The following is a 25,171-nucleotide window of genomic DNA, read 5'->3' as shown; positions in this document are numbered from 1 at the left end:
CACGGACACACCACCTCAACAAGCGGCTACCTCATGAAGGGACAGAATTTTTTTTTCCTCACAATCTTCATTTTCCGCACTCGTTATGGCCATGGCATCCATGCCACCGTTCGCTCCCTTTGGAACTGCCGGCAAATCTTGGGCCGGGTTCCTGGAGCAGTTCAAATGTTTTCTAATTGCAAATGGGAACCGCAACATCCCAATGGACGAAAAATGTAGTTTTTTTCTTAGCTGCTGTGGCCCGGCGATGTTTAACGCCGCTCGAGCACTCGCTGCACCGTTGCCTGTCCACTCTTTGGACTGGGACACTTTAATTACCAAACTGTGGAACCACTATGCACCGACCCCTTCCAGGATCGCTCGGCGCTATGCGTTCCATCAGTGCATGCAGAAGCCAGAGGAGTCGGTCAGCTAATTCCTCCAGTCCCTGCGAACTGCCGCAATTCCTTGTGAATTCCTCGACCTGGATGTCTTGCTGGTCGAGCAATAAGTATGTGGCATCAAAGACCCTCGCCTCAAGAGGCGCCTCCTAGCCCGGCCTGAGGTGACATTAAATGAAGCAATTGCTGAGGCTAGGGCGGCCGATATATCCGAGCAGTCGACAGCTGAGATGTTTCGCCTTCAGATTCCTCCACCTCCTGGCCGCACTTGCCTGATATATGACCTGGTTCCCCTGACTGACCAGGAAGAAGAGGAACTTGTGGCCCGCCTTGCATTTACTCCCAGGCACCAGCCTCAGCAACAACACCCCCTTCAGACCTTGGTCGCCTGCCTAGGTTATGGTGGAGACCACAGCCATGCTGAATGCCCCTTCGAGGCCTCAGTCTGCCGCCGTTGCTAGAGAAAAGGGCACCTTGCGCAAGTATGCAGTAACTTTGCCACTGTCACAGTGCCCCAGTATCACCGGTCAGACTTCCAACCGGTCGTCGCAGCCAGCTGTTCCACAGCCCTGCTGACAGCAGAGACCACAAGATGCCTGCTACGCCGTGGAGCCGAACCTCCCTGCCACCCCTGCAGAGTCGGTCTACAACGTGGCCGCAGATGCGCCGAGGATCCGGGTCTCCATCCTGATCGAGGGGTCTCCCTGCCTCATGGAGGTCGACTCTGGGCCTTCCCGTTCCCTCCTATCATGGGCTGATTTCACCCGCCTCTGCCCTGGCATCAAGAAGAGCCAGCTGTCTCCCCCGGACACTACCCTGTGGGACTACCAGGGGACTATAATTCCCACCCTGGGATGTTATGCTGTGAGGGTGGGGTACTGGGATTTTACTGGACATTTGTCTGCACTAATAGTGGAAAAGCCCCTTCCTGCCCTCCTGGGCTTAGACTGGTTCCCCGCCCTGGGCCTATCCCTGCAAGGGGTGCGTCTTGTCTCTGACACACACCCCCTGACATAGCAAGCCTTCTGGCTTCCTACGCAGAGGTGTTTACTTGGGAACTGGGGAGATATAAGGGCATCCCCATTTCACTTAACCTTGACCCCCAGGTTGCTCCCATCAGGCTGAAGGCCCGCAGTGTGCCTTTTGCCTTGAGGGCTAAGGTAGATGCCGAGTTGGAAAATTGTTGGCGCAGGGCGTACTAGAACCCATCGACCACTCCAGATGGGAGACCCCTATTGTGGTCCCCATCAAGGCCGACGGGTCTATTCGCCTCTGCGCTGACTATAAGTCGACCATCAACCTCACCCTTCAGGCAACCCCCTATCCAGTCCCTGTAGTGCAGCACCTGCTCCATTCTCTGGGGCAGGGCTGTATTTTTGCCAAACTGGATATGGTGCAGTCCTACCAGCAGCTCTCGGTGGATGACGATTTGGCAGCAGCACAAACTATCATCACCCACTGAGGGGCTCTCCTTTGTTGCCGCCTCCAATTCGGCGTATCCGTAGCCCCGGGGATCTTCCAGAGCCTCATGGAGCGCCTTCTCCATGGGCTCCCTGGCGTGGTTCCATACTTCGATTACGTCCTGATCGCTGCAAACAGCCACTCAGGGCTCATCGAAGTCTTATGGAAGGTCCTCGACCGTTTCAGGGTGCAGGTCTCAAATTGAAGCCCAGCAAATGTGTGTTTGCTGTGCCAAGGGTGGAATTCTTGGGTTTCCTGGTCAATGCCCAGGGCATCCACCCTACCCCTGCCAAGGTTGCTGCCATCCGGAACGCCCCCACGCCCGCCTCCAAGGCAGAGCTTCAGGCGTTCCTGGGGCTCTTAAACTTTTACGCGCCATTTTTACCTCATAAGGCATCACTAGCCGAGCTGCTTCATCGGTTGCTCGACCGATCTGCGGCCTGATGCTGGGGCAGCCGTGAGGCACATGCGTTCACAGCTGTCAAAGACATGCTCACGTCAGCGGCCGTCCTAGTCCAATATAGTGACAGGCTGCCACTGACTCTGGCATGTCACGTCTCCCCTGTTGGTCTGGGGGCAGTTCTGAGCCATGTCCTCCCAAATGGCTCAGAAGCCCCCGTGGCTTTTTATTCCCAGACTCTCTCCCCGGCGGAGAGGAACTGCAGCCAGATTGACAAGGAGGCTCTGGCTGCGGTGTCCGGGATTTAAAAATTCCACTACTACCTCTATGGTCGGCACTTTACGCTCTACACTGACCACAAGCCGCTCCTTGGGCTTCTGGCCAGTGACCGACCTACCCCTCCAATCCTTTCCCCTAGGATGACCTGGTGGACAGAATTCCTGGCAGTGTATTCTTATACGCTGCTGTACCGTCCTGGCAAGCAGCTAGGGCACGCTGACGCCCTTAGCCGCTGCCCCCTTCCGGGCGCTGCCCCTGCCCCGGTACCCTCACAGTCTGTTCTCTCTATTGCCTCCCTCGACCTGCCACTAACAGCCTCAGATGTGTCAACCCACACCACGGCTGACCCTGTTCTGGCCCAAGTAGTCTCTTGGGTCATGAGGGGTTGGCCCCTGGGCAAGGTCACAGAGGAATTCCGGCTGTTTAAATCGCGCCAGCTGGAATTGGCCATCCACAGCGGGTGTTTGCTGTGGGGAGACAGGGTTGTCATTCCCCAGCCCCTTTGCCACCAGGTGTTAGCTCGTCTCCACGTGGACCACCCCGGCATAGCGCGTATGAAGACATTGATGCGTAGCTATGTCTGGTGGCCTCACTTGGATGATGATATAGCTGCCTGGGTGGCCCACTGCTCTCCCTGTCAGCTGTCACACCCTGCCCCACCAGCAGTTCCCACTCAGCATTGGGAGACCCCTAGGGGGCCCTGGTCAAGGGTACATGTGGATTTTGTGGGCCCTTTCCATGGCCAGGTCTTCTTGGTGGCCGTGGATGCATACTCCCGCTGGGTGGAGCTAGTCCTCATGACATCCACCATGGCTGAGAATACCATCAGGGCATTGCAACACCTGTTTGCCATGCATGGGTTGCTGGACATCCTAGTGTCCGACAACGGACCACAATTCGCTTCCATGGTTTTCCAACAGTTCCTGGCCATGCAGGGCATCCGCCACGCACCCACCGCCCCGTACCACCCTTCTTGCAATGGCTGGGCAGAACAAGCCGTCCGCTCGGCCAAAGAGGCACTCGGCAGAATGGAACGGGGCGATTGGCCGGCAAGGGTGGCAGCATACCTGCTAGGTCAGCACTCTACCCCTTGCCCTATAGACAACAAGAGCCCCGCTGAGCTCCTGATCGGCAGGCACCTGTGGACACCCCTGGATAGGATGCATCCGCTCTACTCAGGGGAGCAGCCTCGCAACCTGGAGGCCCCTCCCCGCTCTTTTGGGGTGGGGGATCTAGTCTGGGCTAGGAGTTTTATGGGGGATCCTAAGTGGGTACCTGCATCTATCACAGAAATAACCTGTTCTTACAGGGTCCGCCTTGCCGATGCGTCCGAGTGGCGGTGCCATGTGGATCAACTAAGGCGCCGCCACCCAGCCGAGGGTCCCGCTCAATCCGACCCGCAGCCAGCCACCATTCCACCACAACCGGCAGAAGCAACCCCCTGTGAAGCCTTCCCCCAGTCAGGCCTCGCCTACCCAGGACCCGCCGACAGGCAGCCGTTCCCATTGCTATTTCCGTCCGTTCACGCCCCTCCTGGTTTGTTTCTTCAAGAGGCCTTCCCCCAGTCAGGCCTTGCCTACTGATACGCCGGCTGTTGGCAATTGTCCTCAATTCCGCCTCCTACGGCCACGCCCCCTTGCCCCATCCTACCTGGGCCTTAGGGTCCGCCCTCTGCCGCAGGCCCGGATGATGTCACCCGAAGCTACACTCCCTCCAGGGAGGAGCTTCCACGGGCACCTCTTCCTCCACTGGTGACTCCGCCTGGACTGAGAAGATCAGGGTGGGTCCGGCGCTGCCCCGCCTACCTTAGTGAGTACGCATGTACTGCCTTCATGCCTGCATCCTCGCTGGGAGGGAAGGAGTGTTGTTTCCTGGCAGCCAGCAACAGCCAAGCCGCACGTGATTGGCTAAGACACAGTTTGGCTGAGCGCAGGCTTTCAGGAGCCTCTGATTGGTTGCCCTGCCTGATAGCTCCATATAAATAGCTGTCAGGCAGGAAAGGTGCTGAACTCACTGCTGTAAATACGTTGCTGTTTGCCTGTAATAAAAGTTGGCTGTTAGTTGCCTCAGACTGCCTCCTGCCTCATCCTTTGGCCAAACTCATACAAGGCCTCCTTCACACAGTAGGCCTATGAAGTAAAGGGAATCATATTAGGCCATTACAGTGACCTTTGATTGACTGCATTCCCTCACACAGTGGGAATTTAAGTCCTAGGCGCCCCTCACACAGTAGCCCTACGAAGTGTCAGGATTGTAGACAGTGCATGGGAGATGTCATGGAGGTGGCAGGGATAATTGGCTTGGGAGTAGGGGGATGAAAGGCCCCTCTCAATGGCTCTCTGTCAGAGAAAATGCTTCAACACCTATAAATACCCAGGCAATGCTAGGTCATCAGCTAATATTCCATAAAAGGAAGGAAGGAAGGAAATTGAAAATATGATGTCCCGGGAGTAAGTGTTTCATTGTTTATATTCCATTTATTAAAATAAGGGTGGAAATATCTGGGGCCATAATTGGTTTCATAATTTTTTGTGGGTTTCCCCCCCCCCTCAAATTTATGAAACAATATGTGCCTAAAACACTCAGAAATAATAACAGAATTACCATGACTTGCAACAGTGGCTAAAGGAGGATCACCTGTATATCATTCATTGATATATTAACTTAAAATTATATTTATTCTTTCTTGCCCCTCATTAATTGTTTTTTAGTATTCAAATCAAGCCTTAGTAAAATTGACAAAGCATTTGGGAAAAAAATATGCAAATGTGAGTATTGGTCAAAAAGTTACCTTTTCCTCACCATCATAACTGAATATTCATTAAATGAGGCAGTGGCTAAAGGAGGACTACCTGTATATCATTCACTGAAATATTAATATAAAATTATTTATTCTCTCTTGTCTTTTAGTAACTGCCTCTTATTGTTCAGATCTGGCCTTAGTAGAATAACAAAGCATTTGGGTTTTGTTAGGCATAGTTTCAGATTGTACTGTTATAGAGACTAATTTGGTGGACTTGTAAAAAAGTTAAAGCATTTTGGATAAAAATATGGTGGGTTATTCAAAATATTTTGAAAAAGAGGATAAAGTTCACATGCCAGTTGTTTTTGTTAGGCATAATTTCAGATTGTACTGTTATGAATTTGATTTTGAACCTAACGACGGCAGCAAGATTGTTGGTGGCGCAATATTGGAAGAAGGAAGAGTTGCCCACTATCCAAGAATGGATGTTAAAAGTAGTAAACTTAGCAGAGATGGCCAAAATTTCAGCGTATCTGAAGGACCATTCAGATGAGAAGTACAAGCTGGATTGGAGAAGATGGATTGACTATATTCAAAACAAATACCGGACTAAAAAATTTCAGTTACTTTATGAATGAAGGCATAAGGAATGCTACAATTTATTCAAAGCTAGTTTAATAAAGGGGGAGTTAAAGCACAAGAATAGTAACATGTTAAAATTAGTTAGCTTATGTTAGCGTACGGTTGTTAAATGTTTATACCCTGTATTTTGCTCTGGGAGGTCGGGGGGAGGGAGGAAGGGAAGAGGGGGAGGGATGGGGGAAGAGGGAAGGGGAAGAGGGATAATAATTGTAAAACTTATTAAAAATTTTAAGAATAAAAAAACAAAAGAGATTTTAAAAAACAAAGCAGTGGGGAACAATATGCAGCCTAATAGTCCTGCACTAGATGACAATATGGAAAAGATCTCCACAGCTACCAAATATTTCCCCTTTGTGTTCAGATGATTTGGAAAAAAAGGGCAACCAGACACTGCAAAACATAACAGGCTGAAGAAGAGGAACTTGGTATCATTAAAATTGCCAACCTTGGAAAGCCACATTGAAACCAACAATGGTAAGCAAAAGCAGGTATAGCAAGACACAGTAAAAGATGAGCATAGAACCTTCAATACATCCCAGAATAATGTCTTCGTCCACTAAGTTCATATCAGCATCTGGATATGGGGGTGAGATTGCCAGCCATATGCTACAAACAACAACTTGAATGAGTTTGCACCAGTCAGCTGGTCTTTAAGTTTCTGGAGCTCCAGAGCATGTGCACGCACATGTGTCAACTCAGTGCCTAAAAGGTTCCCCATCACTGGCATTTGATCTCCTGCTTGGGCAGTGGGTTGGGCTTTGTTATAACTCTGTTATTCTGTTAAGGCCACATTGTCTTCTGTTAAGGATTTCTTTAGTTGAACTGCTGTATGAACTGCTTTTTCCAATTGCTCTTTACATTACTTTACGGTTATCTTTTAATTGTGAGAAAATGTTCAATAAAAAATATTATAAAAACAAATGGTAATATACTGTAAATTCATAAAGACAGAATGATAATACAGATTGGGAAAATGACACACATCTATAATAAAGATATGGAATTCAGCAAAGAACAACCAATGGGGATATAATGCTCCCCCCCAACCAACCAAAGGTCTGCCAGGTTTTCAAAGGGGCAGCAGGAGGCTTCTCCAGGGGAACTGCCTGTGATGGCTCAGGTAAGTCTGGTGCTGGAACACTGGACTGCCAGGATGGGCAACGCTGAATTTCACAGAGGTGTCCAAAGTAACCGGGGAATCTGTAGGCCCAACTGGGAAGAGATCAGCTGGCATTGGTGTCGAGGCCATCTGCGGTCACAGCTGATCAATGTGGCAGCGCCAAATGCGTCCATCGCCTAGGCCAACCCTGTAAGAGCAGGGACCTGTTAATTTCAGATTGTGCCCTTGTAACCACCTCTGCTCACCCCCATAGTTCCGTGCAAAAACCAGATCCCCCATTTTGAAACCCCTGGCGGGGTTATTGTTGCTAATAGGTTTGTCATTCAGTAACTGGGGTGAAGTTGATCTAGGTTAGTCCAGAGGCAGCGGCCCATTAACAGTTCTGCAGGGCTGTGGTTGGTTGGGGGACATGGGACTGTGTGCTGCACTAACAGGTATCTGTCAATTCGGGCCTGCCAATCCCCTGGCCCTAGCCTAGCTAGGGACTCTTTAACAGATCACACTGTCCACTCAGCCATGCCATTGCTGGAGGGATGGTAAGGGGCCACCAGAATTTGGCGGATGCCATGACGCGCTAGGAACATCTGGAAAGATGCAGATATCAATTGGGCATCATTATCTGACACCAGGACATCCGGGCCCCCTGAGTCGCGAACATCCTTCACAACACCCTAATGAGAGCCTCGGTAGTGGTCGATGACATTAGGATGACTTCCACCCACTTTGAATATGCATCGACCACTACCAGGAATATCTGGCTGTGGAATGGCCCTGCAAAATCCCCATGTATCCTAGCCCAGGGAGTCTTGGGGTCCTCCCATCTCCTAGGTTTTGCCAGGGGGGGAGCTGGCCTGGACTGCTGAGATTCCTGACACCTAGTCACCCACTGCGCAATATCCTGATCCAAACCAGGCCACCATACGTAGCTCTGGCCAAGGGCCTTCATCGTCACTATCCCAGGATGCCCCTCGTGCAGACAGTGGATGATAGGTTCCTACAATTAAGGGGGAATGACCACCCTATGGCCCCACAGCAGGCACCCCCCTAGTACCAACAGTTCATGTTTCCTGTGTTTGAATGGTAAGAACTGTGAGGGAACTGGCATCTGCGACCAACCCCTCCTCACCCAATCTAAAATTTGAGCCAAAGTAGCATCCTTAGCCAAATGAGTGGCAACGTCTGTGGCTGTCAAGGGAACCGGGAGGTCCTGACTAGGGGGTCAGGATCCAGGTCATCCACGGATGCCAGCAGGGGGCAACGGCTTAGGGCATCAGCATGCCCCATCTGCTTCCCGGGCCAATGGACAAGTTTATAATTGTATGCAGCAAGGAAGAGGGCCCAACAGGACATGCAAGGTGATAATATCACAGGAGTTTGTCTATTACCTGCTAGTAACCCCAATAAAGGCTTGTGGTCAGTCACTAACTCAAAAAAAGTCCGTACAGGTAGTTGTGGAATTGTTTAATTCCAGCTACTGCTGCTAACGTCTCCTTGTCCAATTGGCAATAGTTGTGTTCCGGAGTGGACAGAGTTCTGGAAAAGTACACCAAGGGCACCTCAGATCCATTAGGAAGCTTGTGGCTCAGGACATCTCCCACCCCAAAAGGAGATGCATCACAAGTGAGGGTCAGGGGAAGATGATCATAATACTGGATGAGGACAGCATTGGAAGTCAACAGGTCCTTGACGGCCATAAAAGTGACTGCTTCCCTTTGACCCCACCTCCACGTAGCCCCTCTATCAAGAAGCCGATGCAGGGGTTCTGCAACAGATGCTTTATGGGGCAAAAAGACAGAGTAAAAATTGAGGAGGCCAAGGAAAGCTTGCAATTGGGCGTTATTGTTGGGTACAGGAACCTGCTTAATGGCTGCAATTTTAGAGGAGGTCAGATGGATGCCTTTGGCATCAATCAGATACCCTAAGAACTCCACTTCATGTATCCCTATTTGACATTTTGAAGGCTTAAGTTTCAACCCCACCTCCAGGAACTTTGATAAGACAGCTGTGCTGTGAGTTCAGTGCTGTTTCTGGCAGAAATAAGCACATCATCACAGTATGGGATGACCCCTGGAATGCCATGGAGCAGTCGCTCCATGAGACTCTGGAAAATGCCCTGGGTGGGGGACTTCCGGTGGCACCGTAGGCATTAAAGGACGTTCCTTTGGGAACCCCAGTCTCGGGATCGCGTTTAAGCTGCTACAACAGCGTAAATCAGCTGTCAAGTGGCTTGAAAACTCTCCCCTTGGGAAAAGAGGGGGAGAAGAGCAGTTGGGCAAGGGTAGAGTTCCCCATAGACCCCCAGGAGCAATTCTGGGGCTCGAAGGATGAGAGCCCCCCAGCAGCTCGACAAGGCTCTGCATCTCAGGACACTTCTGCTGCAGCAGAAATAAAATGCCACGACCACTCCTGCAATCAATGTTTTAATCTACAATTGAATAAGAAGCAGGCAGAGCAAAGAATATAATTGCAAATATAAACTTTAACTCCGACGCAGTATCACTTCCTTCTGTAAAGATTGAGGAGAACAAAGGGTAATAAAGATCACTTGTTCAAGTCAAAGGGTGTGATTAAAGTGATACTTAAAAGGAAAGTATTTGTTAAATGCTTGTTAACGTTGTTAAAAGACTCAAGACTCAAGATGTTATAGTTAGCTAGCTTATGTTAGTGTATGATTGCTAAATGTTTATACCCTGTATTTTGCTCTGGGAAGTGGGGGGGGGGAGGGAGGGATGGAGGGGTGGCAGGGTTGGGGTAGAGGGAGGGAAGGGGAAGGGGAAATATCTGTAAATTCTACTAAAACGTTTCAATAAAAAAGAAAACGTCCGGGGCTACACTCATCCCAAACTGGAGCCGCCGGCATCTAAAAGCTCCTTTGTGGGTGATGATGATCTGTGCTTCCGCAGCAGCAGCATCCACAGGGAGCTGCTGATATGCTTAGGTGAGGTCCAGCTTGGTGAAAATGGAGCCCGCCCCAATGAATGAAGCAGTTCCTGTATTACAGAACAGGATGTCAGGCCTGCCGGGCTTCCTTTAAGAATCTTTGGCCTGCTACACTTTCTTATAATTTCCTATGCTGTTTCATTAGTGTAGTAATTGGGAAGGAGGAATAGAAAGGAGTAGGATTGTGGAATGTGTTGTTGTGATTCTTTTCTAGAAGCCAAGGTCATCTTTTGTCTCCATACCTCGACATTTGACCAGAAGAAGCTGGGTGGAGATGCCAGCATGGAAAAAAAAGGATTGGGGCATGTGATTGATTATGGGTGTGGGGATAGATCATGAACTTTCAACTGGGTGAACTCTCAGGATGTAAATCAGAGTTGGAATTTCATAGCACAATGCCAACATGCGTGTATTATTAAATTGGAACTTTAAGGATGATTCTGCCTTGGACTCTGATTTACTTTTGCATGATATTTGGAACACTAACGCAGGGTAGGGGTTGGATTGGAGACCCCTATTTAAAATCTCCACATAATCTAATGGAGCCATTGGATTTCAGGGGAACCACAATGGGGGTCTCCCATTTGCAGTGATCTATGGGCTTTAAGACACCTTAGGCAACCAACTTGTCTAGTTCAGCATCCACTTTCGGACACAGGGCCAGGGGGACCCTTCTGGGCTTATAGTTACCTAATGACCCATCAAAAACTGCAGCAAACTCCTTCATCAGCCCTTCGAACTGATCAAGGCCCGCCGTTGCATGTACGCTAGCGACACTAAGGCCCAGGGCATCGAACCAGTCTAAGCCTAGTAGACTGGGAAGGTTGCCCTAGACAACGATGAGTGGAAGCCTGCCCTTAAAACTTGGAGGGACCACTTGGAATCAGCCACTACCAACTACTGGAATATAGTTTCCCCGATGGCGCCCAACTTAATAAAACAAGGTGACAGGTGTTTCTTGGCTAAGGAAGGCACCAAACACTTGCTAGTAGACCAAGAGTCAATAGATTTGGAGTAGCCAGTGTCCACTTCCATACTGCAGGGCTTGCCCTCGAGCTAGATGCTGAGATAAATCTTCTTTCCCGATGTCGCGTTGGCCTGGCTGGTCAGTGGAACGGCCTGCCACTGTTCGTGGAAAATTGTGAAACAGTCCTCCGATGTGTGATAAGACTGTGGCTTTGGTTTGCGGTTATAAGAGCAGTCAGCTGGTTGACCCTGAGGGGGGGGAGGATGGTGCATGGCACACCTTAGCTAAATGTCCCTTCTTTCCGCACTTGTGGCAAATAGCTGATTTGAAATGACACCAGGCATGGTTATGGTTCCCGCCACAACCAGCATAATGGCTCTGAGGTAAATTGTTCCGTGATCGCCCCACACCACCACCTGCTGTTTTGATGCGGTCAACCTCAGCCTCATCGGTGTCGGACAAAGAATGTTCGTCCACCTCCCCATGGTGAATAGGCACAGTCTTAGTAGATGATAATGCAGGCCCTGCTGCGGCTTGATCCCTTTCAATCTCGGCAGAGGACTCATTGGACATCTCAGAGGTGCAAGCCTCATCCAATGCCGCTTGCAGGTTGAGCTCAGAACGGGCCAGCAAACAGCGACACAGCCTTGAATCGGTCTCCTCACATACAAATTGCTGAAGTAGAGAGTCATCTAAATTAGGAAATTCACAATGCAGTGCTGCAGTCCTGAGGGCAGCCACATACTGATTCACTGACTCCCCCTCCTTCTGAAGCCTTTGTTGGGACATATAGGGCCTAGTTTGGCCAGACGGAGCTGGGGTGTAATGGTTCTGCAGTCTCAACAACAGGGTTTCCATGAAAGAGACTGGACTGATCGTAGGGCAGCTAAAGCCATGGCTGTCCCGAACATCTCACGTCCACATGTATTCAGGAACTGAGCCCTCTTTCCCTCACTGGGCTGATTAGCCAGATGGTTTGCCTCGAGGAAGCATTCAAAGAGGTCAATGTAAGCCTCCCAGGACTCTAACGCTGGCGCAAACAGGGCAAAGTTGCTCAAAGTGGCCATTATGAGGGAGAGACGATCTGAGGAGATTGCCTCAGCGATTAGCAGGGAGCCTTGTATAAACAATGAAAGTCTGCCTTATGTGACTCTTCCTACGCCTCAGCAGGATCCCATCCTCGTCGCCCGTATTGTATTCGATGGGTGGCAATGACTGAGGCAAGGCAAGGCTCAACTAACATGGCTTTATTAAACAGCTAACACAACAGCAACTCCAGAACCCAAGATAAAGAACAGTTCCTGCTTGACAGCAATTTATATGCAGGCAGTCCTGCAGTTAGCCAATCAGAGAACAGAGACTCTCCCGCTCTTGCACACTCGTGCGTCTCAATCAATGGCAAGCCTCGGAGATGTAGCCACATCTCCGGGGCTAGGACATAACACAGAGGTCAAGAGAGACTCACACAGCGGGCTGTTAAGGCATAGGCCTCTCACACACAGTAGGCCTATGAAGCGAAGGGAGCCAGGTTAGGCCAGTACGGGAGGCTGGCCTTTGATTGACCACGCTTAATAAAAGTAGACCTTTAAGGCCTAGGCCTCCCTCAGACAGTAGACCTACAAAGTGCCAGTATTGTAGATAGGGTGAAAAAGAGGAGAGTACGGGAGGTGGAAGAGAGACGGCAGGGATGATGGGCATGGGAGTCGGGGAAATAAAGGCCCCTCTCAATGGCTCCCTGTCAGACAAATGCTTCAACATCTATAAATACTGGGGCAATGGCAGGTCATGAGCTAGCATTCCATAAAAGGAAGGAAGGAAGGAAAATGAAAATATGATATCCGGAGAATACGTGTTTCATTTTTTATATTCCATTTATGAAAGTAAGGGTGGAAATATCTGGGGCCATAACTGGTTTCAGCAATTTGGGGAGGGGTGGTGTCCAAATTTGGAAAAAAAAATATGTGTCTAAAATACTCAGAGTTAATAAGAGGATTCCCATGACTTGCAACAGTGTCTAAATGAGGACCACCTGTATATGATTCATTGAAATATTGACTTAATTCATATTTCTACTTTCTTGCCTCTTATTAATTGTTTTTTAGTATTCAAATCAGGCCTTAGTAGAATGACAAAGCATTTGGGAAAAAATATGCAGCCTAGTAGTCCTACACTAGAAAATAATATGGAAAAGATCTCCACAGCCACCAAGTATTTCCCCTTGGTGCTCAGATAGGTTGGAAAAAAGGACAGCCAGACACTGCAAAAACACAACAGGCTGAAGGAGATGAACTTGGTCTCATTAAAACTGTCTGGTAAATGCCGACCTTGGAAAGCCACACTGAAACCAACAATGGCAAGGAAAAGCAGGTACAACAAGAGACAGTAAAACATGAGTGTAGAGCCTTCATTACATCCCAGGATGATTTCATCTTCCACTAAATTCATGTCAGCATCTGGGTATGGGGGTGAGATTGCCAGCCATATGCTACAAATAACAACTTGAATGAGGGAACAAGAAACAACAATGTAATTATCTAACTGTTTGCCCAGCCATCGCCTCATCTTTGATCCTGGCACTGAAGCCATGAAAGCTAAAATCACAATGATGGTTTTGGCCAATATACACGAAATGGCTACTGAGAAGATGATCCCAAAAACAGTTTGTCGCAAAAGGCAGGTCACCTTTTCAGGTTTTCCAATGAATAATAAACTGCAAAGGAATGAGAGCACAAGGGAGACAAGGAGAAGGTAGGTGATGTTCCGGTTGTTGGCCTTGACTATGGGAGTGTCCTGGTATTTGATGAAGGTCCTGAGCATCACAATGGCAATGCAAGCAAAGACAATTGCCGTAGTGGACAAACTGGTCCCTAATGGGTCTTCATAGGACAGGAAAACTATTTGTTTGGGGAAGCATGAATCGTGGTTGTTGTTTGGATACTATCCTTCTGGGCATGGCAAACAATCATCCATGTCTGTGGAAAAAAATAAAAGAATGAACGAATGGATACATTGCTATTATTATAATGTAGAAGTTAATGTATTAATGAAGTAATATTAATTGAAGTAAGAAATTAATGATAAGCAAAAACAATAGTATTTAGACTTCTGTACCACCCTATAGTACTTTGCAGCACTACATAACATGCTGAAATTATTCCACATAGGTTTTCTTAGGTTAGGGACATGGTGGCTCAGTGGGTAAGACACACAGCATGTCAATCCGAAAGGTCGGCAGTTCGGCGGGTTGAATCCCTAGCAGCACATAATGGAGTGACCTCCTGTTAGTTGTCCCAGCTTCTGCAAACCTTGCAGTTCAAAAGCATGTAAAAATGCAAATAAAAATATAAGGACCAGCTTTGGTGGGAAGGTTACAAGATCCTATGCGCATTCGGCGTTTAGTGATACTGGTCACATGACTACAGAGACGTCTTCGGATAGCACTGGCTCTTTGGCTTTGAAACAGAAATGAGCCCCTAGAACCAGAAATGACTAGCACATATGTGCAAGGGATACCTTTACCTTACCTTTATTTATAAATTGAAGAAATATTACCTTTCTGATTTGTAATTTTCCCTTCTGGACATGAAAAGCATTCATAGCAGCAAAATGGCTTTCCTTCTATTTTGACCTTACTTGAACCGGAATGACAATAGTTGTTACAAAGGGATTGGGGTCTTTTCTGAATGAAGGAAATGAAATATAAAGAATCAGTTTGGTAGCTCTGTCATGCCAAGGGGCATTCCTTTTATTAAAACATAGATACATATTTTCTATATGTATTGCTTGAGAACTTGGCATTGTCAGATGACTACTTTGGTGACCACTTCCTCCATGGTGGGTAAGTGTTGTGGCAAGTATTTCCAGATAGTATTCATTTTGGATCTGGTGAATGATACATATTAAGCAATGAGCAGCAAACAGGTTCAATTTACCTCAGATATTGGTCAGTTATCCAAGATAATGGCCTCATTCTACTATCAAAGTCAGCTTCTTAACAACCGCTTTGAAGTATTTTGCTATTGTCCTCCAATATGCAGAGACTGAGGTGGGGGGCCCTTAAACTCCATATCATTTGAACCTTCCTGAAGCAGGGATTGGAGCTGCTGGATAGAAGTGGGGTGAGTCACAGAGACAAAGAGACTGAGGTAGGGGCCCTTAAACTCCATATTATTTGAACCTTCCTGAAGCAGGGATTGGACTGCTGGATAGAAGGGGGGTGAGTCACAGAGACAAAGAGACTGAGGTGGGGGCCCTTAAACTCCATATCATTTGAACCTTCCTGAAGCAGGGATTGGAGCTGCTGGATAGAAGGGAGGGGAGTCACAGAGACAAAGAGACTGAGGTGGGGGCCTGCGCGCCTAACGGCGTGCGAATCATTTATCTATAAACCAAAATAGCAATAATACATTCTGGATTAGTGTGCTTGAGATTGCTATTTTATTTTATTTCAAAATGACCAGCTTAGTTCAATGTAATAGCTGTCTTGCACTTGTCTTTCACAGTACTCTTTTCAAATTTGGATACTGTCCTCTTTGTAAACAAATACTAGTCTACATAGACAGATCACCTATCTAGAATCTGTAAACTGTGCTCTCCAAGCAGAAACTAGGTGTCTACTTCAGCCATTCCACTCTATGGAGGTGCCATGATATCAACCCCCTCTGCCACAAAGATCTTGCAGGAGAACAGCAGTCTGGACAACCGTGGGATCTCACTGGTTGAGAGCTGTGAACCATAAACAAAAAGCTTTTGCTGTGACCCAGCAAAACAGATATACTGCCCTTGTTGACCTTAATGGGGACACTAAAGAGATAGGTCAAGGTAGTTGTGATAATGATGACTCAAATAAGCAGGGGATCATGGTCCAAAATGAAGAACCTTCTTCGGAAGTGTGAAATGGAGAACCAGGTATCACACATCAGTCACAAAACAAGAGCAAGGTAGGCAAAAAGAGACGCCACCTTCTGGTTGGTGATTAAATTGTAAGGGATGTAAATTTAGGAGAGGATATGGAGGTTTTAAAAGAGGTCAGTTGTCTGCCAGGTGCTACTGCCAGCAGAGATAAGAGGCGTATTCTTAAGATAGTCAAGAATGCAAGTAAGGACTGTGACGTTGATGCTATTATACATCTTGGCACAAATGATCTGTCCCAAAAAGATGTACTTTCTGTGCAGAATGATTTCCAGAACTTGGGGTATGAACTTAATAGTATAGGTTGTAGGTTTATCTTTTCAGAGGTTTTACCTGTATATAAGGAACAAAAAGGGAAGGGCCAGCGTGTAGCAGAGTTTAATGTTTGGCTAAAGGAGTGGTGTAAAAGGGAAGGCTTTGGTTTTATTAGTCATGATGCCTGTAGCTGGTCCAATGAAAAACTGTACAAAAGAGATGGGTTGCACCCATCCAAGAAAGGGACTGAGTTACTTGGCATTAAATTCACAGATTTTCTTGATAAACATTTAAACTGAAGAGTGGGGACAGAGAATTAATAGATACAGAACAGTTCTGTCCCCAGCAAACTAAAATTCATAGGGTTATAAGTGCATGTAACATAGATGTGTGTGTGGGTAAGATTATCACTCCTGCTGTCAAGCAAAACCAAGCATTTAATAGTGATTGCCATACCATGTGCATGAATCACACAAGTGGCAAGAAAATAGGGGCAGTCAGGCATAACACAGCTTATGTAGACAGTAAACACAAGGTCAATCAAAATGGACTCAAACATCTATACACCAATGCACAGAGTATGAGGAATAAACAGGGCAAATTAGAAATTCAACTAAAAGAGAGCAGATACGATATTATTGCCATTACAGAAACTTGGTGGGACGAAACCGACAAATGGAACATACAGCTATAAACTTACAATAAACTTAGAGAGAGCTTGGGAAAAATTCCATGGATGAGAATCCTCGAGGGGAAAACAACTCAAGAAGCTTGGGAAATTTTGAAAAATGAGATTAGAAAAGCCCAGTCTAACACAATACCAATGAAGAAGAAAAACAACAGCTCCCAAAAGAAACCAGCATGGCTGCATAAACAACTATCTGACAAACTGAAAGACAAAAAAAGTAAGTATAAAAAGTGGAAGGAGGGGGACATAACTAAGGCAGAATATCAGCAAATAGCCCGAGCCTGTAAAGATGAAGTGAGGAAAGCTAAGGCTCACAATGAAGAAAGGCTTGCCACAAAAGTAAAAATTAACAAAAAAAGCTTCTTCCAACATGTTAAAAACAAGAAAAAAGTTAAGGAAACAATTGGTCCATTGCTAGGAGAAAGTGGCAAGAAGGTGACAAGCAACAGGGAGAAAGCAGAACTATTTAACTCATGTTTTGCATCTGTCTTTACACAAAGGGATAAAACAGTCCAACCTATCAAAAGCAGCACCACAAAATTAGGAACACAAATTGAAATAGGGAAGAAAATGGTAAGTGAGCACCTGTCTACCCTAGATGAGTTCAAATCACCAGGACCGGATGGATTACACCCCAGAGTTCTGAAGGAACTAGCAGACGAGATCTCAGAACCACTGAATTATATCTTTCAGAGATCCTGGAACACCGGGGAACTACCAGAGGACTGGAAAAGAGCTGATGTGGTTCCCATCTTCAAAAAAGGGAAAAAATTAGATCCAGGAAACTACAGACCTATCAGCCTAACCTCAATACCAGGAAAGATTCTGGAAAAAATAATCAAGCAACGAATTTGCGAACACCTAGAAGCAAACAAAGTAATAGCCAAAAGCCAACATGGATTTGTCAAAAACAGATCATGCCAGACTAATCTTATTGCATTCTTTGATAATGTGACAAAATTAGTGGACCAGAGGAATGCCGTTGATATAGTTTACTTGGACTTCAGTAAGGCTTTTGATAAGGTAGACCATAACCTACTACTAGATAAAGTAGAAGAATGTGGGTTAGACAGCATCACCACCAGATGGATTGGTAACTGGCTGACCAACCGCACTCAACGTGTAGTTCTCAATGGAACTGCATCTACATGGAGGGAAGTATGCAGTGGAGTACCCCAAGGCTCTGTTTTAGGCCCAGTACTCTTCAACATCTTCATCAATGATTTGGATGAGGGAATAAATGGGGAACTCATCAAATTTGCAGATGATACCAAGCTGGCAGGAATAGCCAACACTCCAGAAGATAGGCTTAAGATACAGAAGGATCTTGACAAACTTGAACATTGGGCACTATCTAATAAAATGAAATTCAATGGTGAAAAGAGTAAGGTTCTACATTTAGGCAACAAAAACGGAATGCACAGGTACAGTATAGGTGATACCTTACTCAGTAGTAGTAACTGTGAAAGGGATCTTGGAGTCCTAGTGGACAACCATTTAAATATGAGCCAGCAGTGTGCAGCAGCTGCCAAAAAAGCCAACACAGTTCTAGGCTGCATCAACAGAGGGATAGAATCAAGATCACGTGAAGTGTTAATACCACTTTATAATGCCTTGGTAAGGCCACACTTGGAATACTGCATTCAGTTCTGGTCGCCACGATGTAAAAAAGATGTGGAGACTCTAGAAAGAGTGCAGAGAAGAGCAACAAAGATGATTAGGGGACTGGAGACTAAAACATATGAAGAACGGTTGCAGGAACTGGGTATGTTTAGCTTAAGAGAAAGAAGGACTAGGGGAGACATGATAGCATTATTCCAATATCTCAGAGGTTGCCACAAAGAAGAGGGAGTCAAACTATTCTCCAAAGCACCTGAGGGTAGAACAAGAAGCAATGGGTGGAAACTAATCAAGGAGAGAAGCAACTTAGAACTGAGGAGAAATTTCCTGACAGTGAGAACAATTAATCAGTGGAACAGCTTGCCTCCAGAAGTTGTGAATGCCCCAACACTGGAAGTCTTTAAGAAGATGTTGGATAGCTATTTGTCTGAAACGGTATAGGGTTTCCTGCCTAGGCAGGGGGTTGGACTAGAAGACCTCCAAGGTCCCTTCCAACTCTACTATTGTATTGTATTGTATAGAGTCTTGGACTTTAAGAAAGCTAATTTCATTAAACTTAGAAAGAGCTTGGGAAAAATTCCATGGATGAGAATCCTCAAGGGGAAAACAACTCAAGAAGCTTGGGAAATTTTGAAAAATGAGATTACAAAACCCCAGTCTAGCACAATACCAATGAAGAAGAAAAATAACAGCTCCCAAAAGAAACCAGCATGGCTGTATAAAGAAATATCTGACAAACTGAAAGACAAAAAAGGTAAGTATCAAAAGTGGAAGGAGGGGGACATAACTAAGGCAGAATATCAGCAAATAGCCCGAGCCTGTAAAGATGAAGTGAGGAAAGCTAAGGCTCACAATGAAGAAAGGCTTGCCACAAAAGTAAAAATTAACAAAAAAAGCTACTTCCAACATGTTAAAAACAAGAAAAAAGTTAAGGAAACAATTGGTCCATTGCTAGGAGAAAGTGGCAAGAAGGTGACAAGCAACAGGGAGAAAGTAGAACTATTTAACTCATGTTTTGCATCTGTCTTTACACAAAGGGATAAAACAGTCCAACCTATCAAAAGCACCACCACAAAAATCAGATTAGGAACAAAAATTGAAATAGGGAAGAAAATGGTAAGTAAACACCTGTCTACCCTAGATGAGTTCAAATCACCAGGACCAGATGGATTACACCCCAGGGTTCTGAAGGAACTAGCAGACGAGATCTCAGAACCACTGAATTATATCTTTCAGAGATCCTGGAACACCGGGGAACTACCAGAGGACTGGAAAAGAGCTGATGTGGTTCCCATCTTCAAAAAAGGGAAATAAATAGATCCAGGAAACTACAGACCTATCAGCCTGACCTCAACACCAGGAAAGATTCTGGAAAAAATAATCAAGCAATGAATTTGCGAACACCTAGAATCAAACAAAGTAATAGCCAAAAGTCAACATGGATTTGTCAAAAACAGATCATGCCAGACTAATCTTATGGCATTCTTTGATAATGTGACAAAATTAGTGGACCAGAGGAATGCCGTTGATATAGTTTACTTGGACTTCAGTAAGGCTTTTGATAAGGTAGACCATAACCTACTACTAGATAAAGTAGAAGAATGTGGGTTAGACAGCATCACCACCAGATGGATTCGTAACTGGCTGACCAACCACACTCAATGTGTAGTCCTCAATGGAACTGCATCTTCATGGAGAGAAGTATGCAATGGAGTACCCCAAGGCTCTGTTTTAGGCCCAGTACTCTTCAACATCTTCATCAATGATTTGGATGAGGGAATCAATGGGGAACTCATCAAATTTGCAGATGACACCAAGCTGGCAGGTATAGCCAACACTCCAGAAGATAGGCTTAAGATACAGAAGGATCTTGACAAACTTGAACATTGGGCACTAGCTAATAAAATGAAATTCAATGGTGAAAAGAGTAAGGTTCTACATTTAGGCAACAAAAACGGAATGCACAGGTACAGTATAGGTGGTACCTTGCTCAATAGTAGTAACTGTGAGAGGGATCTTGGAGTTCTATGGACAACCATTTAAATATGAGCCAGCAGTGTGCAACAGCTGCCAAAAAAGCCAACACAGTTCTAGGCTGCATCAACAGAGTGATAGAATCAAGATCACGTGAAATGTTAATACCACTTTATAATGCCTTGGTAAGGCCACACTTGGAATACTGCATTCAGTTCTGGTCACCACGATGTAAAAAATATGTGGAGAGACTAGAAAGATGCAGAGAAGAGCAACAAAGATGATTAGGGGACTGGAGACTAAAACATATGAAGAATGGTTGCAGGAGCTGGGTATGTCTAGCTTAAGAGAAAGAAGGACTAGGGGAGACATGATTGCAGTGTCCCAATATCTCAGGGGTTGCCACAAAGAAGAGGGAGTCAAACTATTCTCCAAGGCACCTGAGGGTAGAACAAGAAACAATGGGTGGAAACTAATCAAGGAGAGAAGCAAATTACAACTGAGGAGAAACTTCCTGACAGTTAGAACAGCTGGAACAGCTTGCCTCCAGAAGTTGTGAATGCCCCAACACTGGAAGTCTTTAAGAAGATGTTGGATAGCCATCTGTCTGAAATGGTATAGGGTTTCCTGCCTAGGCAAGGGGTTGGACTAGAAGACCTCCAAGGTCCCTTCCAACTCTAGTATTGTATTGTATTGTATTGTATTGTATTGTATTGTATTGAATTGAATTGAATTGAATTGTATTGTATTGTATTTTTCTACCCAGAGCCCGGCCTTGATGTTACTATTTGAAGAATAGAAAATCACTTTTAATATTCTGAATGTGGCCCAAAATTGCCTTCAGCCCTATGCAAAATATTGTATTTAAGTTTTCTAGTCCATAAAATGAAGTCCTTTAGAATGTCAACCATTTTGAGAAATACCTTAGTGGCAAACTATTCAGAATGTTGTCAAGATACTGTTATATAATTGTACACTACACCATTATAGCACATCCCATTCGAAACAGAAGTAAAGTATAAGTATAAATGAACAAGTCAATTTTATAAAATTCAAAAATGGAAACATATAGATTATCTGTACAAAATATGTACCTGGTTAAACCTTGTGGGCCATACAATGTAGTCCTCATGAATAGTGAGAGATTTAGAAGAAGGGTTTGGGTCTACCCATCCAACTTTGACTTTTGTAAATGTGTTATTTCCATATGTGACCCAGTTGAAAATATCAAATCCAGAAATTAGGTGTCCTTTGTCATCAAAGGAAATATTTTCTCCAACACTGTTTCTAAAGAAAGTATTTCTTATAAACCTATGGAGCTAAATTGAGGAGAAAATAGAGAGGAAGTGAGGTCATGGAGGGCATTCATAATAATCATCATACAATTTAAAACTAAGATGAATGAGCACTGATGACATATTGTTGGATAATGAAAGTCATGCAAGAACCCAAGCAAGCTCAGAGAGCACCCCTCATTTCAACCCTGAGCTAGAAATATTGTCTGTTATTGGTAAGATGTATAATTTTGAAGGGGAACATCTACGGAAATAAGCGGAAAGTAGAGGAGGAGGGAGGGGGAAGGAACATTTAAGGCAGTTGCCCGGATGCAATCTGAAAGTTTGGGAAAGAAAAAGAAATCATATATTAATATATGAAAAATTGTTCTCATTAATTGCGCTGTCTTTCTCCCTTTCCTTAAGAAAAAGAAAGTTACCAAAATCAGCTGTTTTCAAATAGATTTTGCTGGAGGAAAATTTATAATTCAACAATATTAAATATTTAATTTTTAAGTATCAATATTAAGTTTTGACTTTGGGATTTGAGAGTTAGTTTGGATTTTTCTAGGGGAGGGGAATTAGAGCATTTTAATGTATTTTTGTTTACTTTTGACAATTTATTTTGTGTTACATTAAAATTTAGAGAAATTTATATCATGGATCCAATTTTTTAAATTATTCCCTACCCTCTTTTCCTTTGATGTTGGTTTATATTTTAATGTTTAAGTTGGCAATGTAATAAAGGCAGAGGTGGGTTGCCAATTTTTCTACTACCAATGTGGGTGTGCTTCTGCACATACACAGAAGTGTCTGTGTGGGTGGGCGGAGCCCCCCGCCACCGCTACTACGAGTTCGTCCAATCCGGGCCGAATCAGGAGCAACCCACCTGTGAATAAAGGTATTATAAAAATATAACTTATTAATAGTAGGAAAGATTTACAGTAATGGACACCAAGCCAAAAACCCCAAACAAACATCAAAATCTTTTGTGTTCAGAAATATAAAACATTTTACATATTTCATCTCTGCTTAACATTCTGAAAATGTAATACATATTCAAAAACAACATATTTAAAAAGTAAGAGGGATAAACCAGAAAGAGAAATGTATTCCTTCTGTAATTATTTAAACATAGTGTATCTTCCCTTAATGTTTGCAAATTTCCCCAGAAGGCAGCCAACATTACATATCAAGATTTCTGATAAATATTTATGAAGTTAGGGAATAAATGTATGTGGGGGGGGTTGCCTCTTTTACATTTCTTTCCTGGCACTTAAGTGGGTAATATCTTCTTTAAGAACAGTGGTATCACAGTACTGCAGGCTACTTCTGCTGAAGGCCGACTGTCAGCAGTTTGGCAATTTAATTATCACCAACTCATCGTTGACTCGCCCTTCCATTCTTCTGATGTCAGTAAAATGAGATCCAGATTGTTGGGGGCAATATACTGACACTGTAAACTGCTTAGAGAAGGATGTTAAGTGGTATAGAAGTGCAAGTACTATTGCTGGTATTGCTAATCATTTCTCTCAATATTCTATCGTGTGACACATTTACTAATTATCTAATAAAAAGAGCCCTTCTACATTCTTGGAAGATACCTGCCAGGGCTCTTCAAGCAGATACTGTTGTCTCCTACTTTTTATCATTGTCCTCTCTTTCAAATTGGATGATGTTAAACTGCATTGTAAATACTATAACTGTGGCCAGACATGCTTGTGTCAAATAGGGTTACGGGTAGACTATCCAATTTTTCTTCTCCAGTGCACATCTTCTCATTTCTCTTTGTTAAAATGGAATCAGAGAAATCACAATGAAAAGCATCTTTCCAGAAGATTCGGATAAACCCATCTCCAGTTTCTAAAGCAGGTTTCCTTTCCTTTAAAAATTGCTGGAATCCTCTAGGACAGTGGTCGGCAAGCCGCGGCTCGCGAGCCAAATGCGGCTCTTTACACATTTTAATGCGGCTCTTCAGTGTGCCAGGCGCCCGCTCCGCTCCCTCCTCTCGGGCTTCGGAGGGAAGCTTTTTCAAAAGCCGAGTGACAAGTCTCCCAGGCTGTAATTTGCCGAGCTGTACGCGCGCGCCTGTTTTCCACGGCGTGGAGCAGCGGCGAGATTCTGCGTGGCGAGCGATGATTCCAGGGGCCATCCGGGAAGATGAGGAACGCGAGGGGAGACCCTGCCCCCCCACTGATGGCCCCCGGAATCATCGCTCGCCGCGCAGAATCTCACCGCTGCTCCACGCCGTGGAAAACAGGCGCGCTTGTACAGCTCGGCAAATTACAGCCTGGGAGACTTGTCACTCGGCTTTTGAAAAAGCTTCCCTCCGAAGCCCGAGAGGAGGGAGCGGAGCCGCGCTTCGGAGGGAAGCTTCTGCAAAAGCCGAATGAGAAGTCTCCCAGGCTGTAATTTTCCGAGCTGTGCCTACGCGCTTCTTTTCCACGGCGTGGAGCAGCGGCGAGATTCTGCGTGGCGAGCGATGATTCCAGGGGCCATCCGGGAAGATGAGGAACGCGAGGGGAGACCCTGCCCCCCCACTGATGGCCCCCGGAATCATCGCTCGCCGCGCAGAATCTCGCCGCTGCTCCACGCTGTGGAAAACAGGCGCGCGCGTACAGCTCTGTCAGTCTCTCTCTGATTCCCTCTCTCACTCCCTCTCTCTGTCTGTCTGTCTCACTCACACACACACACACACACACTGTGGTCACCTTGTTGAGTGTTCCAATCACATTTGAAACACTCAACAACTGGCCTGCATTTATGGTATTTTGCAGCATAAATGCAGGCCAGTTGTTGAGTGTTTCAAATGTGATTGGAACACTCAACAAGGTGACCACAGTGTGTGTGTGTGAATCAGACAGACAGACAGAGAGAGGAACAGAGAGAGGGAGGGAGGGAATCAGAGAGAGACTGACACACACACACACACACACACACACACACAAACAGAGAGAGACAGAGAGGGGGAGGGAGGGAGAGAAAGATAGACAGACAGAGAGAGAGACACACACAGAGTGAGTGATTAAGTGAATGAGTGAGAGACAGACACATCCACATACACAGAGTGACAGAGAGAGAGGAAGAGAGGGGAGAGAGACAGAGGGAGAGACAGAGACACAGACACACACACAAACACAGAGTGACAGAGATGGGGGAAGGAGGAGAGAGAGACAGAGATACAGAGACAGACAGACAAATAGACACCCAGAGAAAATGACAGAGGGAGACAGAGAGGGAGGGAGGGAGGGAGGGAGAGTCAAAGAGCCAGAGAGAGAGAAAGAAAAAGAAAGAAAGAAAGAAAGTGGGAGAGAGAGATGAAATGAAAAACAACAACATACAAACCTGACTTACTCAAACTATCCAAGGAAATGCAAGGCCAATGTTCACATTAGTGGTTGAGACTTTGTCAGTCATTGTCAGGATGTAATTTTCTCTACATTGTAAGGCAAATTTTACGGAATTTAACGTTATCGATAAATAATATCATTCTAAAGTTTTTGTTTTATTAGTTGTG

This window comes from Natrix helvetica (genome assembly GCF_964273705.1).
Source record: "Natrix helvetica genome assembly, chromosome: Z".
Taxonomy (NCBI): Eukaryota; Metazoa; Chordata; class Lepidosauria; order Squamata; family Natricidae; genus Natrix; species Natrix helvetica.
This window is presented reverse-complemented; position numbering follows the sequence as displayed.